Raw genomic sequence first — 19513 nt, forward strand, 5'->3', positions numbered from 1 at the left:
CCCATCGCCGGGGGTGCAGGCACGCCCCCCGATCGGGCTCCCAGCCGCCACCCCCGGCCCGCCCCCCTGGCTTCTGGGAGCCCCATCACCGGGGGTGCAGGCACCCCCGGCGATCGGGCTCCCAGCCGCCACCCCCCGGCCCGCCCCCCTGGCTTCTGGGAGCCCCATCGCCGGGGGTGCAGGCACCGCCCGCGATCGGGCTCCCAGCCGCCACCCCCGGCCCGCCCCCCTGGCTTCTGGGAGCCCCATCGCCGGGGGTGCAGGCACCCCCCGCGATCGGGCTCCCAGCCGCCACCCCCGGCCCGCCCCCCTGGCTTCTGGGAGCCCCATCGCCGGGGGTGCAGGCACCCCCCGCGATCGGGCTCCCAGCCGCCACCCCCGGCCCGCCCCCCTGGCTTCTGGGAGCCCCATCGCCGGGGGTGCAGGCACCCCCGGCGATCGGGCTCCCAGCCGCCACCCCCGGCCCGCCCCCCTGGCTTCTGGGAGCCCCATCGCCGGGGGTGCAGGCACCCCCCGCGATCGGGCTCCCAGCCGCCACCCCCGGCCCGCCCCCCTGGCTTCTGGGAGCCCCATCGCCGGGGGTGCAGGCACCCCCCGCGATCGGGCTCCCAGCCGCCACCCCCGGCCCGCCCCCCTGGCTTCTGGGAGCCCTGTGGACCCAAAGCCTCTTTCTCATATTCTGAGTAATATCATCTCCCCATCGGAAAATTTTCAACTCCTTCTCAGACGATTGTACACCCCCAGTGTGCACACCCTCAGAGGGAGTAACCCCCTCTCTATTAGGAGTCACATCAGCCTCTTCCTCCCTCAATATTCAGAACAGTATCCCACCGTTGTTTCTACTTCCAGTGACACTGATTGTCATATCCTCCTCTCCCAAGCAGAAGTTGGAAACTCTGTCACGGGGGGTGTACACCATCTGTGATATAGAAATTAACATCGTCCTCTCCCGGGTTTACATCAGGAGCAAGTCTATTAATCATTAATATTCATTATTGTATTAATATTAATAATAATTATTGATATTAATGATCACAATAAAGAGAGTAAAAATGAATACTGGTTTCAAAGGTTAACGATTTGTAATCATAATGATTAGTAATATCACTATTAATAATAATATTATGATATTAGCAATTAATATGATTTAAATCAATACCCAGTGATGCTGGGAATACAATAATGATTAGTATTAGGAACTAATAATATTATTTGATGACATTAATATTAATAATTAATTGAAAGCAGGCATAATCATGTATTGAAAATCATTATCCATAATTAATAATGGTATCTTATGAATTTTTAGTATCATTGCTAATTATTAAAATCGATCATTGATGATTAATAATCATATTATTATTCCTCATTCCACAGGAAGTGTAAACCTACTTGTGATGCTGTTCTTAATATCCAGGGTCGGAAAGCAGGACTTTAGTTTTAATATCGCAGTAGGTGTACACTCACCACGTGACACTGATCCTAATATGAACGGGGGTAGAGTATCACATGACTCCAATTACAGCAATGGATGGATAGCTACGCGGTAATATTGCTCCTAATATTCCCGGAAGAAGCCTTTGCTATCAGTCCGAATATGGCACTGAGGGTACAGTATTCTGAGATATAGTTCCTAGTATACGGAGTTGGAGAGGATGATAATAATTCGCAGGCTGTGTGCTCCCGCCCAGTGATATTGTAATTACTATCCTGGGAGGGAGAGGATGATATTGCACTCTGTACAGCAGGAGGCGTACACCCAGTCTGGGATATTGTTCCTAATATCCATGGAGGGGACAGGCCGATATTACTCGCCATGTGGCACAGGGTGCACATTCACCTTATTTCATCCCTTTCAATATTCCAAGGCCGAGAGACAGATATTAATCTCAGTATCACAGACACTGGACAACCCCTTGTGATACTCTTCCAAATATCCAGATCAGGTTGCGAGGAGCCACCCCCGGACGGCCCCCCTGGCATCTGGGAGCCCCATCGCCGGGGGGTCAGGCACCCCCCGCGATCGGGCTCCCAGCCGCCACCCCGGACCCGCCCCCCTGGCTTCTGGGAGCCCCATCGCCGGGGGTGCAGGCACCCCCCGCGATCGGGCCCCAGCCGCCACCCCCGGCCCGCCCCCCTGGCTTCTGGGAGCCCCATCGCCGGGGGTGCAGGCACCCCCCGCGATCGGGCTCCCAGCCGCCACCCCCCGGCCCGCCCCCCTGGCTTCTGGGAGCCCCATCGCCGGGGGTGCAGGCACCCCCCGCGATCGGGCTCCCAGCCGCCACCCCCCGGCCCGCCCCCCTGGCTTCTGGGAGCCCCATCGCCGGGGGTGCAGGCACCCCCCGCGATCGGGCTCCCAGCCGCCACCCCCGGCCCGCCCCCCTGGCTTCTGGGAGCCCCATCGCCGGGGGTGCAGGCACCCCCCGCGATCGGGCTCCCAGCCGCCACCCCCGGCCCGCCCCCCTGGCTTCTGGGAGCCCCATCGCCGGGGGTGCAGGCACCCCCCGCGATCGGGCTCCCAGCCGCCACCCCCGGCCCGCCCCCCTGGCTTCTGGGAGCCCTGTGGACCCAAAGCCTCTTTCTCATATTCTGAGTAATATCATCTCCCCATCGGAAAATTTTCAACTCCTTCTCAGACGATTGTACACCCCCAGTGTGCACACCCTCAGAGGGAGTAACCCCCTCTCTATTAGGAGTCACATCAGCCTCTTCCTCCCTCAATATTCAGAACAGTATCCCACCGTTGTTTCTACTTCCAGTGACACTGATTGTCATATCCTCCTCTCCCAAGCAGAAGTTGGAAACTCTGTCACGGGGGGTGTACACCATCTGTGATATAGAAATTAACATCGTCCTCTCCCGAGTTTACATCAGGAGCAAGTCTATTAATCATTAATATTCATTATTGTATTAATATTAATAATAATTATTGATATTAATGATCACAATAAAGAGAGTAAAAATGAATACTGGTTTCAAAGGTTAACGATTTGTAATCATAATGATTAGTAATATCACTATTAATAATAATATTATGATATTAGCAATTAATATGATTTAAATCAATACCCAGTGATGCTGGGAATACAATAATGATTAGTATTAGGAACTAATAATATTATTTGATGACATTAATATTAATAATTAATTGAAAGCAGGCATAATCATGTATTGAAAATCATTATCCATAATTAATAATGGTATCTTATGAATTTTTAGTATCATTGCTAATTATTAAAATCGATCATTGATGATTAATAATCATATTATTATTCCTCATTCCACAGGAAGTGTAAACCTACTTGTGATGCTGTTCTTAATATCCAGGGTCGGAAAGCAGGACTTTAGTTTTAATATCGCAGTAGGTGTACACTCACCACGTGACACTGATCCTAATATGAACGGGGGTAGAGTATCACATGACTCCAATTACAGCAATGGATGGATAGCTACGCGGTAATATTGCTCCTAATATTCCCGGAAGAAGCCTTTGCTATCAGTCCGAATATGGCACTGAGGGTACAGTATTCTGAGATATAGTTCCTAGTATACGGAGTTGGAGAGGATGATAATAATTCGCAGGCTGTGTGCTCCCGCCCAGTGATATTGTAATTACTATCCTGGGAGGGAGAGGATGATATTGCACTCTGTACAGCAGGAGGCGTACACCCAGTCTGGGATATTGTTCCTAATATCCATGGAGGGGACAGGCCGATATTACTCGCCATGTGGCACAGGGTGCACATTCAACTTATTTCATCCCTTTCAATATTCCAAGGCCGAGAGACAGATATTAATCTCAGTATCACAGACACTGGACAACCCCTTGTGATACTCTTCCAAATATCCAGATCAGGTTGCGAGGAGCCACCCCCGGACGGCCCCCCTGGCATCTGGGAGCCCCATCGCCGGGGGGTCAGGCACTCCCCGCGATCGGGCTCCCAGCCGCCACCCCGGACCCGCCCCCCTGGCTTCTGGGAGCCCCATCGCCGGGGGATCAGGCACGCCCCCCGATCGGGCTCCCAGCCGCCACCCCCCGGCCCGCCCCCCTGGCTTCTGGGAGCCCCATCGCCGGGGGTGCAGGCACCCCCCGCGATCGGGCTCCCAGCCGCCACCCCCGGCCCGCCCCCCTGGCTTCTGGGAGCCCCATCGCCGGGGGTGCAGGCACCCCCCGCGATCGGGCTCCCAGCCGCCACCCCCGGCCCGCCCCCCTGGCATCTGGGAGCCCCATCGCCGGGGGTGCAGGCACCCCCCGCGATCGGGCTCCCAGCCGCCACCCCCGGCCCGCCCCCCTGGCTTCTGGGAGCCCCATCGCCGGGGGTGCAGGCACCCCCCGCGATCGGGCTCCCAGCCGCCACCCCCGGCCCGCCCCCCTGGCTTCTGGGAGCCCCATCGCCGGGGGTGCAGGCACCCCCCGCGATCGGGCTCCCAGCCGCCACCCCCGGCCCGCCCCCCCTGGCTTCTGGGAGCCCCATCGCCGGGGGTGCAGGCACCCCCCCGCGATCGGGCTCCCAGCCGCCACCCCCGGCCCGCCCCCCTGGCTTCTGGGAGCCCCATCGCCGGGGGTGCAGGCACCCCCCCGCGATCGGGCTCCCAGCCGCCACCCCCGGCCCGCCCCCCTGGCTTCTGGGAGCCCCATCGCCGGGGGTGCAGGCACCCCCCGCGATCGGGCTCCCAGCCGCCACCCCCCGGCCCGCCCCCCTGGCTTCTGGGAGCCCCATCGCCGGGGGTGCAGGCACCCCCCGCGATCGGGCTCCCAGCCGCCACCCCCGGCCCGCCCCCCTGGCTTCTGGGAGCCCCATCGCCGGGGGTGCAGGCACCCCCCGCGATCGGGCTCCCAGCCGCCACCCCCGGCCCGCCCCCCTGGCTTCTGGGAGCCCCATCGCCGGGGGTGCAGGCACCCCCCGCGATCGGGCTCCCAGCCGCCACCCCCCGGCCCGCCCCCCTGGCTTCTGGGAGCCCCATCGCCGGGGGTGCAGGCACCCCCCGCGATCGGGCTCCCAGCCGCCACCCCCGGCCCGCCCCCCTGGCTTCTGGGAGCCCCATCGCCGGGGGTGCAGGCACCCCCCCGCGATCGGGCTCCCAGCCGCCACCCCCGGCCCGCCCCCCTGGCTTCTGGGAGCCCCATCGCCGGGGGTGCAGGCACCCCCCGCGATCGGGCTCCCAGCCGCCACCCCCCGGCCCGCCCCCCTGGCTTCTGGGAGCCCCATCGCCGGGGGTGCAGGCACCCCCCCGCGATCGGGCTCCCAGTCGCCACCCCCGGCCCGCCCCCCCTGGCTTCTGGGAGCCCCATCGCCGGGGGTGCAGGCACCCCCCCGCGATCGGGCTCCCAGCCGCCACCCCCGGCCCGCCCCCCTGGCTTCTGGGAGCCCCATCGCCGGGGGTGCAGGCACCCCCCCGCGATCGGGCTCCCAGCCGCCACCCCCGGCCCGCCCCCCTGGCTTCTGGGAGCCCCATTCTGGGAGCCCTGTGGACCCAAAGCCTCTTTCTCATATTCTGAGTAATATCATCTCCCCATCGGAAAATTTTCAACTCCTTCTCAGACGATTGTACACCCCCAGTGTGCACACCCTCAGAGGGAGTAACCCCCTCTCTATTAGGAGTCACATCAGCCTCTTCCTCCCTCAATATTCAGAACAGTATCCCACCGTTGTTTCTACTTCCAGTGACACTGATTGTCATATCCTCCTCTCCCAAGCAGAAGTTGGAAACTCTGTCACGGGGGGTGTACACCATCTGTGATATAGAAATTAACATCGTCCTCTCCCGAGTTTACATCAGGAGCAAGTCTATTAATCATTAATATTCATTATTGTATTAATATTAATAATAATTATTGATATTAATGATCACAATAAAGAGAGTAAAAATGAATACTGGTTTCAAAGGTTAACGATTTGTAATCATAATGATTAGTAATATCACTATTAATAATAATATTATGATATTAGCAATTAATATGATTTAAATCAATACCCAGTGATGCTGGGAATACAATAATGATTAGTATTAGGAACTAATAATATTATTTGATGACATTAATATTAATAATTAATTGAAAGCAGGCATAATCATGTATTGAAAATCATTATCCATAATTAATAATGGTATCTTATGAATTTTTAGTATCATTGCTAATTATTAAAATCGATCATTGATGATTAATAATCATATTATTATTCCTCATTCCACAGGAAGTGTAAACCTACTTGTGATGCTGTTCTTAATATCCAGGGTCGGAAAGCAGGACTTTAGTTTTAATATCGCAGTAGGTGTACACTCACCACGTGACACTGATCCTAATATGAACGGGGGTAGAGTATCACATGACTCCAATTACAGCAATGGATGGATAGCTACGCGGTAATATTGCTCCTAATATTCCCGGAAGAAGCCTTTGCTATCAGTCCGAATATGGCACTGAGGGTACAGTATTCTGAGATATAGTTCCTAGTATACGGAGTTGGAGAGGATGATAATAATTCGCAGGCTGTGTGCTCCCGCCCAGTGATATTGTAATTACTATCCTGGGAGGGAGAGGATGATATTGCACTCTGTACAGCAGGAGGCGTACACCCAGTCTGGGATATTGTTCCTAATATCCATGGAGGGGACAGGCCGATATTACTCGCCATGTGGCACAGGGTGCACATTCACCTTATTTCATCCCTTTCAATATTCCAAGGCCGAGAGACAGATATTAATCTCAGTATCACAGACACTGGACAACCCCTTGTGATACTCTTCCAAATATCCAGATCAGGTTGCGAGGAGCCACCCCCGGACGGCCCCCCTGGCATCTGGGAGCCCCATCGCCGGGGGGTCAGGCACTCCCCGCGATCGGGCTCCCAGCCGCCACCCCGGACCCGCCCCCCTGGCTTCTGGGAGCCCCATCGCCGGGGGGTAAGGCACGCCCCCCGATCGGGCCCCCAGCCGCCACCCCCGGCCCGCCCCCCTGGCTTCTGGGAGCCCCATCGCCGGGGGTGCAGGCACCCCCCGCGATCGGGCCCCCAGCCGCCACCCCCGGCCCGCCCCCCTGGCTTCTGGGAGCCCCATCGCCGGGGGTGCAGGCACCCCCCGCGATCGGGCCCCCAGCCGCCACCCCCGACCCGCCCCCCTGGCTTCTGGGAGCCCCATCGCCGGGGGTGCAGGCACCCCCCGCGATCGGGCCCCCAGCCGCCACCCCCGGCCCGCCCCCCTGGCTTCTGGGAGCCCCATCGCCGGGGGTGCAGGCACCCCCCGCGATCGGGCCCCCAGCCGCCACCCCCGGCCCGCCCCCCTGGCTGCTGGGAGCCCCATCGCCGGGGGTGCAGGCACCCCCCGCGATCGGTCCCCCAGCCGCCACCCCCGGCCCGCCCCCCTGGCTGCTGGGAGCCCCATCGCCGGGGGTGCAGGCACCCCCCGCGATCGGGCCCCCAGCCGCCACCCCCGGCCCGCCCCCCTGGCTGCTGGGAGCCCCATCGCCGGGGGTGCAGGCACCCCCCGCGATCGGGCCCCCAGCCGCCACCCCCGGCCCGCCCCCCTGGCTGCTGGGAGCCCCATCGCCGGGGGTGCAGGCACCCCCCGCGATCGGGCCTCCCAGCCGCCACCCCCGGCCCGCCCCCCTGGCTGCTGGGAGCCCCATCGCCGGGGGTGCAGGCACCCCCCGCGATCGGGCCCCCAGCCGCCACCCCCGGCCCGCCCCCCTGGCTGCTGGGAGCCCCATCGCCGGGGGTGCAGGCACCCCCCGCGATCGGGCCCCCAGCCGCCACCCCCGGCCCGCCCCCCTGGCTGCTGGGAGCCCCATCGCCGGGGGTGCAGGCACCCCCCGCGATCGGGCCCCCAGCCGCCACCCCGGCCCGCCCCCCTGGCTGCTGGGAGCCCCATCGCCGGGGGTGCAGGCACCCCCCGCGATCGGGCCCCCAGCCGCCACCCCCGGCCCGCCCCCCTGGCTGCTGGGTGCCCCATCGCCGGGGGTGCAGGCACCCCCCGCGATCGGGCTCCCAGCCGCCACCCCCGGCCCGCCCCCCTGGCTTCTGGGAGCCCCATCGCCGGGGGTGCAGGCACCCCCCGCGATCGGGCTCCCAGCCGCCACCCCCGGCCCGCCCCCCTGGCTTCTGGGAGCCCCATCGCCGGGGGTGCAGGCACCCCCCGCGATCGGGCTCCCAGCCGCCACCCCCGGCCCGCCCCCCTGGCTTCTGGGAGCCCCATCGCCGGGGGTGCAGGCACCCCCCGCGATCGGGCTCCCAGCCGCCACCCCCGGCCCGCCCCCCTGGCTTCTGGGAGCCCTGTGGACCCAAAGCCTCTTTCTCATATTCTGAGTAATATCATCTCCCCATCGGAAAATTTTCAACTCCTTCTCAGACGATTGTACACCCCCAGTGTGCACACCCTCAGAGGGAGTAACCCCCTCTCTATTAGGAGTCACATCAGCCTCTTCCTCCCTCAATATTCAGAACAGTATCCCACCGTTGTTTCTACTTCCAGTGACACTGATTGTCATATCCTCCTCTCCCAAGCAGAAGTTGGAAACTCTGTCACGGGGGGTGTACACCATCTGTGATATAGAAATTAACATCGTCCTCTCCCGAGTTTACATCAGGAGCAAGTCTATTAATCATTAATATTCATTATTGTATTAATATTAATAATAATTATTGATATTAATGATCACAATAAAGAGAGTAAAAATGAATACTGGTTTCAAAGGTTAACGATTTGTAATCATAATGATTAGTAATATCACTATTAATAATAATATTATGATATTAGCAATTAATATGATTTAAATCAATACCCAGTGATGCTGGGAATACAATAATGATTAGTATTAGGAACTAATAATATTATTTGATGACATTAATATTAATAATTAATTGAAAGCAGGCATAATCATGTATTGAAAATCATTATCCATAATTAATAATGGTATCTTATGAATTTTTAGTATCATTGCTAATTATTAAAATCGATCATTGATGATTAATAATCATATTATTATTCCTCATTCCACAGGAAGTGTAAACCTACTTGTGATGCTGTTCTTAATATCCAGGGTCGGAAAGCAGGACTTTAGTTTTAATATCGCAGTAGGTGTACACTCACCACGTGACACTGATCCTAATATGAACGGGGGTAGAGTATCACATGACTCCAATTACAGCAATGGATGGATAGCTACGCGGTAATATTGCTCCTAATATTCCCGGAAGAAGCCTTTGCTATCAGTCCGAATATGGCACTGAGGGTACAGTATTCTGAGATATAGTTCCTAGTATACGGAGTTGGAGAGGATGATAATAATTCGCAGGCTGTGTGCTCCCGCCCAGTGATATTGTAATTACTATCCTGGGAGGGAGAGGATGATATTGCACTCTGTACAGCAGGAGGCGTACACCCAGTCTGGGATATTGTTCCTAATATCCATGGAGGGGACAGGCCGATATTACTCGCCATGTGGCACAGGGTGCACATTCACCTTATTTCATCCCTTTCAATATTCCAAGGCCGAGAGACAGATATTAATCTCAGTATCACAGACACTGGACAACCCCTTGTGATACTCTTCCAAATATCCAGATCAGGTTGCGAGGAGCCACCCCCGGACGGCCCCCCTGGCATCTGGGAGCCCCATCGCCGGGGGGTCAGGCACTCCCCGCGATCGGGCTCCCAGCCGCCACCCCGGACCCGCCCCCCTGGCATCTGGGAGCCCCATCGCCGGGGGGTCAGGCACCCCCCGCGATCGGGCTCCCAGCCGCCACCCCCGGCCCGCCCCCCTGGCTTCTGGGAGCCCCATCGCCGGGGGTGCAGGCACCCCCTGCGATCGGGCTCCCAGCCGCCACCCCCGGCCCGCCCCCCTGGCTTCTGGGAGCCCCATCGCCGGGGGTGCAGGCACCCCCCGCGATCGGGCTCCCAGCCGCCACCCCCGGCCCGCCCCCCTGGCTTCTGGGAGCCCCATCGCCGGGGGTGCAGGCACCCCCCGCGATCGGGCTCCCAGCCGCCACCCCCGGCCCGCCCCCCTGGCTTCTGGGAGCCCCATCGCCGGGGGTGCAGGCACCCCCCGCGATCGGGCTCCCAGCCGCCACCCCCGGCCCGCCCCCCTGGCTTCTGGGAGCCCCATCGCCGGGGGTGCAGGCACCCCCCGCGATCGGGCTCCCAGCCGCCACCCCCGGCCCGCCCCCCTGGCTTCTGGGAGCCCCATCGCCGGGGGTGCAGGCACCCCCCGCGATCGGGCTCCCAGCCGCCACCCCCGGCCCGCCCCCCTGGCTTCTGGGAGCCCTGTGGACCCAAAGCCTCTTTCTCATATTCTGAGTAATATCATCTCCCCATCGGAAAATTTTCAACTCCTTCTCAGACGATTGTACACCCCCAGTGTGCACACCCTCAGAGGGAGTAACCCCCTCTCTATTAGGAGTCACATCAGCCTCTTCCTCCCTCAATATTCAGAACAGTATCCCACCGTTGTTTCTACTTCCAGTGACACTGATTGTCATATCCTCCTCTCCCAAGCAGAAGTTGGAAACTCTGTCACGGGGGGTGTACACCATCTGTGATATAGAAATTAACATCGTCCTCTCCCGAGTTTACATCAGGAGCAAGTCTATTAATCATTAATATTCATTATTGTATTAATATTAATAATAATTATTGATATTAATGATCACAATAAAGAGAGTAAAAATGAATACTGGTTTCAAAGGTTAACGATTTGTAATCATAATGATTAGTAATATCACTATTAATAATAATATTATGATATTAGCAATTAATATGATTTAAATCAATACCCAGTGATGCTGGGAATACAATAATGATTAGTATTAGGAACTAATAATATTATTTGATGACATTAATATTAATAATTAATTGAAAGCAGGCATAATCATGTATTGAAAATCATTATCCATAATTAATAATGGTATCTTATGAATTTTTAGTATCATTGCTAATTATTAAAATCGATCATTGATGATTAATAATCATATTATTATTCCTCATTCCACAGGAAGTGTAAACCTACTTGTGATGCTGTTCTTAATATCCAGGGTCGGAAAGCAGGACTTTAGTTTTAATATCGCAGTAGGTGTACACTCACCACGTGACACTGATCCTAATATGAACGGGGGTAGAGTATCACATGACTCCAATTACAGCAATGGATGGATAGCTACGCGGTAATATTGCTCCTAATATTCCCGGAAGAAGCCTTTGCTATCAGTCCGAATATGGCACTGAGGGTACAGTATTCTGAGATATAGTTCCTAGTATACGGAGTTGGAGAGGATGATAATAATTCGCAGGCTGTGTGCTCCCGCCCAGTGATATTGTAATTACTATCCTGGGAGGGAGAGGATGATATTGCACTCTGTACAGCAGGAGGCGTACACCCAGTCTGGGATATTGTTCCTAATATCCATGGAGGGGACAGGCCGATATTACTCGCCATGTGGCACAGGGTGCACATTCACCTTATTTCATCCCTTTCAATATTCCAAGGCCGAGAGACAGATATTAATCTCAGTATCACAGACACTGGACAACCCCTTGTGATACGCTTCCAAATATCCAGATCAGGTTGCGAGGAGCCACCCCCGGACGGCCCCCCTGGCATCTGGGAGCCCCATCGCCGGGGGGTCAGGCACTCCCCGCGATCGGGCTCCCAGCCGCCACCCCGGACCCGCCCCCCTGGCTTCTGGGAGCCCCATCGCCGGGGGGTCAGGCACGCCCCCCGATCGGGCTCCCAGCCGCCACCCCGGACCCGCCCCCCTGGCTTCTGGGAGCCCCATCGCCGGGGGTGCACGCACGCCCCCCGATCGGGCTCCCAGCCGCCAGCCCCGGCCCGCCCCCCTGGCTTCTGGGAGCCCCATCGCCGGGGGTGCAGGCACCCCCCGCGATCGGGCTCCCAGCCGCCACCCCCGGCCCGCCCCCCTGGCATCTGGGAGCCCCATCGCCGGGGGTGCAGGCACCCCCCGCGATCGGGCTCCCAGCCGCCACCCCCGGCCCGCCCCCCTGGCTTCTGGGAGCCCCATCGCCGGGGGTGCAGGCACCCCCCGCGATCGGGCTCCCAGCCGCCACCCCCGGCCCGCCCCCCTGGCTTCTGGGAGCCCCATCGCCGGGGGTGCAGGCACCCCCCGCGATCGGGCTCCCAGCCGCCACCCCCGGCCCGCCCCCCTGGCTTCTGGGAGCCCCATCGCCGGGGGTGCAGGCACCCCCCGCGATCGGGCTCCCAGCCGCCACCCCCGGCCCGCCCCCCTGGCTTCTGGGAGCCCCATCGCCGGGGGTGCAGGCACCCCCCGCGATCGGGCTCCCAGCCGCCACCCCCCGGCCCGCCCCCCTGGCTTCTGGGAGCCCCATCGCCGGGGGTGCAGGCACCCCCCGCGATCGGGCTCCCAGCCGCCACCCCCGGCCCGCCCCCCTGGCTTCTGGGAGCCCCATCGCCGGGGGTGCAGGCACCCCCCGCGATCGGGCTCCCAGCCGCCACCCCCGGCCCGCCCCCCTGGCTACTGGGAGCCCCATCGCCGGGGGTGCAGGCACCCCCCGCGATCGGGCTCCCAGCCGCCACCCCCGGCCCGCCCCCCTGGCTTCTGGGAGCCCCATCGCCGGGGGTGCAGGCACCCCCCGCGATCGGGCTCCCAGCCGCCACCCCCGGCCCGCCCCCCTGGCTTCTGGGAGCCCCATCGCCGGGGGTGCAGGCACCCCCGCGATCGGGCTCCCAGCCGCCACCCCCCGGCCCGCCCCCCTGGCTTCTGGGAGCCCCATCGCCGGGGGTGCAGGCACCCCCCGCGATCGGGCTCCCAGCCGCCACCCCCGGCCCGCCCCCCTGGCTTCTGGGAGCCCCATCGCCGGGGGTGCAGGCACCCCCCGCGATCGGGCTCCCAGCCGCCACCCCCGGCCCGCCCCCCTGGCTTCTGGGAGCCCCATCGCCGGGGGTGCAGGCACCCCCCGCGATCGGGCTCCCAGCCGCCACCCCCGGCCCGCCCCCCTGGCTTCTGGGAGCCCCATCGCCGGGGGTGCAGGCACCCCCCGCGATCGGGCTCCCAGCCGCCACCCCCGGCCCGCCCCCCTGGCTTCTGGGAGCCCCATCGCCGGGGGTGCAGGCACCCCCCGCGATCGGGCTCCCAGCCGCCACCCCCGGCCCGCCCCCCTGGCTTCTGGGAGCCCCATCGCCGGGGGTGCAGGCACCCCCCGCGATCGGGCTCCCAGCCGCCACCCCCGGCCCGCCCCCCTGGCTTCTGGGAGCCCCATCGCCGGGGGTGCAGGCACCCCCCGCGATCGGGCTCCCAGCCGCCACCCCCGGCCCGCCCCCCTGGCTTCTGGGAGCCCCATCGCCGGGGGTGCAGGCACCCCCCGCGATCGGGCTCCCAGCCGCCACCCCCGGCCCGCCCCCCTGGCTTCTGGGAGCCCCATCGCCGGGGGTGCAGGCACCCCCCGCGATCGGGCTCCCAGCCGCCACCCCCGGCCCGCCCCCCTGGCTTCTGGGAGCCCCATCGCCGGGGGTGCAGGCACCCCCCGCGATCGGGCTCCCAGCCGCCACCCCCGGCCCGCCCCCCTGGCTTCTGGGAGCCCCATCGCCGGGGGTGCAGGCACCCCCCGCGATCGGGCTCCCAGCCGCCACCCCCGGCCCGCCCCCCTGGCTTCTGGGAGCCCCATCGCCGGGGGTGCAGGCACCCCCCGCGATCGGGCTCCCAGCCGCCACCCCCGGCCCGCCCCCCTGGCTTCTGGGAGCCCCATCGCCGGGGGTGCAGGCACCCCCCGCGATCGGGCTCCCAGCCGCCACCCCCGGCCCGCCCCCCTGGCTTCTGGGAGCCCCATTCTGGGAGCCCTGTGGACCCAAAGCCTCTTTCTCATATTCTGAGTAATATCATCTCCCCATCGGAAAATTTTCAACTCCTTCTCAGACGATTGTACACCCCCAGTGTGCACACCCTCAGAGGGAGTAACCCCCTCTCTATTAGGAGTCACATCAGCCTCTTCCTCCCTCAATATTCAGAACAGTATCCCACCGTTGTTTCTACTTCCAGTGACACTGATTGTCATATCCTCCTCTCCCAAGCAGAAGTTGGAAACTCTGTCACGGGGGGTGTACACCATCTGTGATATAGAAATTAACATCGTCCTCTCCCGAGTTTACATCAGGAGCAAGTCTATTAATCATTAATATTCATTATTGTATTAATATTAATAATAATTATTGATATTAATGATCACAATAAAGAGAGTAAAAATGAATACTGGTTTCAAAGGTTAACGATTTGTAATCATAATGATTAGTAATATCACTATTAATAATAATATTATGATATTAGCAATTAATATGATTTAAATCAATACCCAGTGATGCTGGGAATACAATAATGATTAGTATTAGGAACTAATAATATTATTTGATGACATTAATATTAATAATTAATTGAAAGCAGGCATAATCATGTATTGAAAATCATTATCCATAATTAATAATGGTATCTTATGAATTTTTAGTATCATTGCTAATTATTAAAATCGATCATTGATGATTAATAATCATATTATTATTCCTCATTCCACAGGAAGTGTAAACCTACTTGTGATGCTGTTCTTAATATCCAGGGTCGGAAAGCAGGACTTTAGTTTTAATATCGCAGTAGGTGTACACTCACCACGTGACACTGATCCTAATATGAACGGGGGTAGAGTATCACATGACTCCAATTACAGCAATGGATGGATAGCTACGCGGTAATATTGCTCCTAATATTCCCGGAAGAAGCCTTTGCTATCAGTCCGAATATGGCACTGAGGGTACAGTATTCTGAGATATAGTTCCTAGTATACGGAGTTGGAGAGGATGATAATAATTCGCAGGCTGTGTGCTCCCGCCCAGTGATATTGTAATTACTATCCTGGGAGGGAGAGGATGATATTGCACTCTGTACAGCAGGAGGCGTCCACCCAGTCTGGGATATTGTTCCTAATATCCATGGAGGGGACAGGCCGATATTACTCGCCATGTGGCACAGGGTGCACATTCACCTTATTTCATCCCTTTCAATATTCCAAGGCCGAGAGACAGATATTAATCTCAGTATCACAGACACTGGACAACCCCTTGTGATACTCTTCCAAATATCCAGATCAGGTTGCGAGGAGCCACCCCCGGACGGCCCCCCTGGCATCTGGGAGCCCCATCGCCGGGGGGTCAGGCACTCCCCGCGATCGGGCTCCCAGCCGCCACCCCGGACCCGCCCCCCTGGCTTCTGGGAGCCCCATCGCCGGGGGGTAAGGCACGCCCCCCGATCGGGCCCCCAGCCGCCACCCCCGGCCCGCCCCCCTGGCTTCTGGGAGCCCCATCGCCGGGGGTGCAGGCACCCCCCGCGATCGGGCCCCCAGCCGCCACCCCCGGCCCGCCCCCCTGGCTTCTGGGAGCCCCATCGCCGGGGGTGCAGGCACCCCCCGCGATCGGGCCCCCAGCCGCCACCCCCGACCCGCCCCCCTGGCTTCTGGGAGCCCCATCGCCGGGGGTGCAGGCACCCCCCGCGATCGGGCCCCCAGCCGCCACCCCCGGCCCGCCCCCCTGGCTTCTGGGAGCCCCATCGCCGGGGGTGCAGGCACCCCCCGCGATCGGGCCCCCAGCCGCCACCCCCGGCCCGCCCCCCTGGCTGCTGGGAGCCCCATCGCCGGGGGTGCAGGCACCCCCCGCGATCGGTCCCCCAGCCGCCACCCCCGGCCCGCCCCCCTGGCTGCTGGGAGCCCCATCGCCGGGGGTGCAGGCACCCCCCGCGATCGGGCCCCCAGCCGCCACCCCCGGCCCGCCCCCCTGGCTGCTGGGAGCCCCATCGCCGGGGGTGCAGGCACCCCCCGCGATCGGGCCCCCAGCCGCCACCCCCGGCCCGCCCCCCTGGCTGCTGGGAGCCCCATCGCCGGGGGTGCAGGCACCCCCCGCGATCGGGCCCCCAGCCGCCACCCCCGGCCCGCCCCCCTGGCTGCTGGGAGCCCCATCGCCGGGGGTGCAGGCACCCCCCGCGATCGGGCCCCCAGCCGCCACCCCCGGCCCGCCCCCCTGGCTGCTGGGAGCCCCATCGCCGGGGGTGCAGGCACCCCCCGCGATCGGGCCCCCAGCCGCCACCCCCGGCCCGCCCCCCTGGCTGCTGGGAGCCCCATCGCCGGGGGTGCAGGCACCCCCCGCGATCGGGCCCCCAGCCGCCACGCCCGGCCCGCCCCCCTGGCTGCTGGGAGCCCCATCGCCGGGGGTGCAGGCACCCCCCGCGATCGGGCCCCCAGCCGCCACCCCCGGCCCGCCCCCCTGGCTGCTGGGTGCCCCATCGCCGGGGGTGCAGGCACCCCCCGCGATCGGGCTCCCAGCCGCCACACCCGGCCCGCCCCCCTGGCTTCTGGGAGCCCCATCGCCGGGGGTGCAGGCACCCCCCGCGATCGGGCTCCCAGCCGCCACCCCCGGCCCGCCCCCCTGGCTTCTGGGAGCCCCATCGCCGGGGGTGCAGGCACCCCCCGCGATCGGGCTCCCAGCCGCCACCCCCGGCCCGCCCCCCTGGCTTCTGGGAGCCCCATCGCCGGGGGTGCAGGCACCCCCCGCGATCGGGCTCCCAGCCGCCACCCCCGGCCCGCCCCCCTGGCTTCTGGGAGCCCTGTGGACCCAAAGCCTCTTTCTCATATTCTGAGTAATATCATCTCCCCATGGGAAAATTTTCAACTCCTTCTCAGACGATTGTACACCCCCAGTGTGCACACCCTCAGAGGGAGTAACCCCCTCTCTATTAGGAGTCACATCAGCCTCTTCCTCCCTCAATATTCAGAACAGTATCCCACCGTTGTTTCTACTTCCAGTGACACTGATTGTCATATCCTCCTCTCCCAAGCAGAAGTTGGAAACTCTGTCACGGGGGGTGTACACCATCTGTGATATAGAAATTAACATCGTCCTCTCCCGGGTTTACATCAGGAGCAAGTCTATTAATCATTAATATTCATTATTGTATTAATATTAATAATAATTATTGATATTAATGATCACAATAAAGAGAGTAAAAATGAATACTGGTTTCAAAGGTTAACGATTTGTAATCATAATGATTAGTAATATCACTATTAATAATAATATTATGATATTAGCAATTAATATGATTTAAATCAATACCCAGTGATGCTGGGAATACAATAATGATTAGTATTAGGAACTAATAATATTATTTGATGACATTAATATTAATAATTAATTGAAAGCAGGCATAATCATGTATTGAAAATCATTATCCATAATTAATAATGGTATCTTATGAATTTTTAGTATCATTGCTAATTATTAAAATCGATCATTGATGATTAATAATCATATTATTATTCCTCATTCCACAGGAAGTGTAAACCTACTTGTGATGCTGTTCTTAATATCCAGGGTCGGAAAGCAGGACTTTAGTTTTAATATCGCAGTAGGTGTACACTCACCACGTGACACTGATCCTAATATGAACGGGGGTAGAGTATCACATGACTCCAATTACAGCAATGGATGGATAGCTACGCGGTAATATTGCTCCTAATATTCCCGGAAGAAGCCTTTGCTATCAGTCCGAATATGGCACTGAGGGTACAGTATTCTGAGATATAGTTCCTAGTATACGGAGTTGGAGAGGATGATAATAATTCGCAGGCTGTGTGCTCCCGCCCAGTGATATTGTAATTACTATCCTGGGAGGGAGAGGATGATATTGCACTCTGTACAGCAGGAGGCGTACACCCAGTCTGGGATATTGTTCCTAATATCCATGGAGGGGACAGGCCGATATTACTCGCCATGTGGCACAGGGTGCACATTCACCTTATTTCATCCCTTTCAATATTCCAAGGCCGAGAGACAGATATTAATCTCAGTATCACAGACACTGGACAACCCCTTGTGATACTCTTCCAAATATCCAGATCAGGTTGCGAGGAGCCACCCCCGGACGGCCCCCCTGGCATCTGGGAGCCCCATCGCCGGGGGGTCAGGCACTCCCCGCGATCGGGCTCCCAGCCGCCACCCCGGACCCGCCCCCCTGGCTTCTGGGAGCCCCATCGCCGGGGGTGCAGGCACGCCCCCCGATCGGGCTCCCAGCCGCCACCCCCGGCCCGCCCCCCTGGCTTCTGGGAGCCCCATCGCCGGGGGTGCAGGCACCCCCCGCGATCGGGCTCCCAGCCGCCACCCCCGGCCCGCCCCCCTGGCTTCTGGGAGCCCCATCGCCGGGGGTGCAGGCACCCCCCGCGATCGGGCTCCCAGCCGCCACCCCCGGCCCGCCCCCCTGGCATCTGGGAGCCCCATCGCCGGGGGTGCAGGCACCCCCCGCGATCGGGCTCCCAGCCGCCACCCCCGGCCCGCCCCCCTGGCTTCTGGGAGCCCCATCGCCGGGGGTGCAGGCACCCCCCGCGATCGGGCTCCCAGCCGCCACCCCCGGCCCGCCCCCCTGGCTTCTGGGAGCCCCATCGCCGGGGGTGCAGGCACCCCCCGCGATCGGGCTCCCAGCCGCCACCCCCGGCCCGCCCCCCTGGCTTCTGGGAGCCCCATCGCCGGGGGTGCAGGCACCCCCCGCGATCGGGCTCCCAGCCGCCACCCCCGGCCCGCCCCCCTGGCTTCTGGGAGCCCCATCGCCGGGGGTGCAGGCACCCCCCGCGATCGGGCTCCCAGCCGCCACCCCCGGCCCGCCCCCCTGGCTTCTGGGAGCCCCATCGCCGGGGGTGCAGGCACCCCCGCGATCGGGCTCCCAGCCGCCACCCCCGGCCCGCCCCCCTGGCTTCTGGGAGCCCCATCGCCGGGGGTGCAGGCACACCCCGCGATCGGGCTCCCAGCCGCCACCCCCGGCCCGCCCCCCTGGCTTCTGGGAGCCCCATCGCCGGGGGTGCAGGCACCCCCCGCGATCGGGCTCCCAGCCGCCACCCCCGGCCCGCCCCCCTGGCTTCTGGGAGCCCCATCGCCGGGGGTGCAGGCACCCCCCGCGATCGGGCTCCCAGCCGCCACCCCCGGCCCGCCCCCCTGGCTTCTGGGAGCCCCATCGCCGGGGGTGCAGGCACCCCCCGCGATCGGGCTCCCAGCCGCCACCCCCGGCCCGCCCCCCTGGCTTCTGGGAGCCCCATCGCCGGGGGTGCAGGCACCCCCCGCGATCGGGCTCCCAGCCGCCACCCCCGGCCCGCCCCCCTGGCTTCTGGGAGCCCCATCGCCGGGGGTGCAGGCACCCCCCGCGATCGGGCTCCCAGCCGCCACCCCCGGCCCGCCCCCCTGGCTTCTGGGAGCCCCATCGCCGGGGGTGCAGGCACCCCCCGCGATCGGGCTCCCAGCCGCCACCCCCGGCCCGCCCCCCTGGCTTCTGGGAGCCCCATCGCCGGGGGTGCAGGCACCCCCCGCGATCGGGCTCCCAGCCGCCACCCCCGGCCCGCCCCCCTGGCTTCTGGGAGCCCCATCGCCGGGGGTGCAGGCACCCCCCGCGATCGGGCTCCCAGCCGCCACCCCCCGGCCCGCCCCCCTGGCTTCTGGGAGCCCCATCGCCGGGGGTGCAGGCACCCCCCGCGA

This window comes from Macaca nemestrina, unplaced genomic scaffold (assembly GCF_043159975.1).
Source record: "Macaca nemestrina isolate mMacNem1 unplaced genomic scaffold, mMacNem.hap1 Scaffold_54, whole genome shotgun sequence".
Classification (NCBI taxonomy): domain Eukaryota; kingdom Metazoa; phylum Chordata; class Mammalia; order Primates; family Cercopithecidae; genus Macaca; species Macaca nemestrina.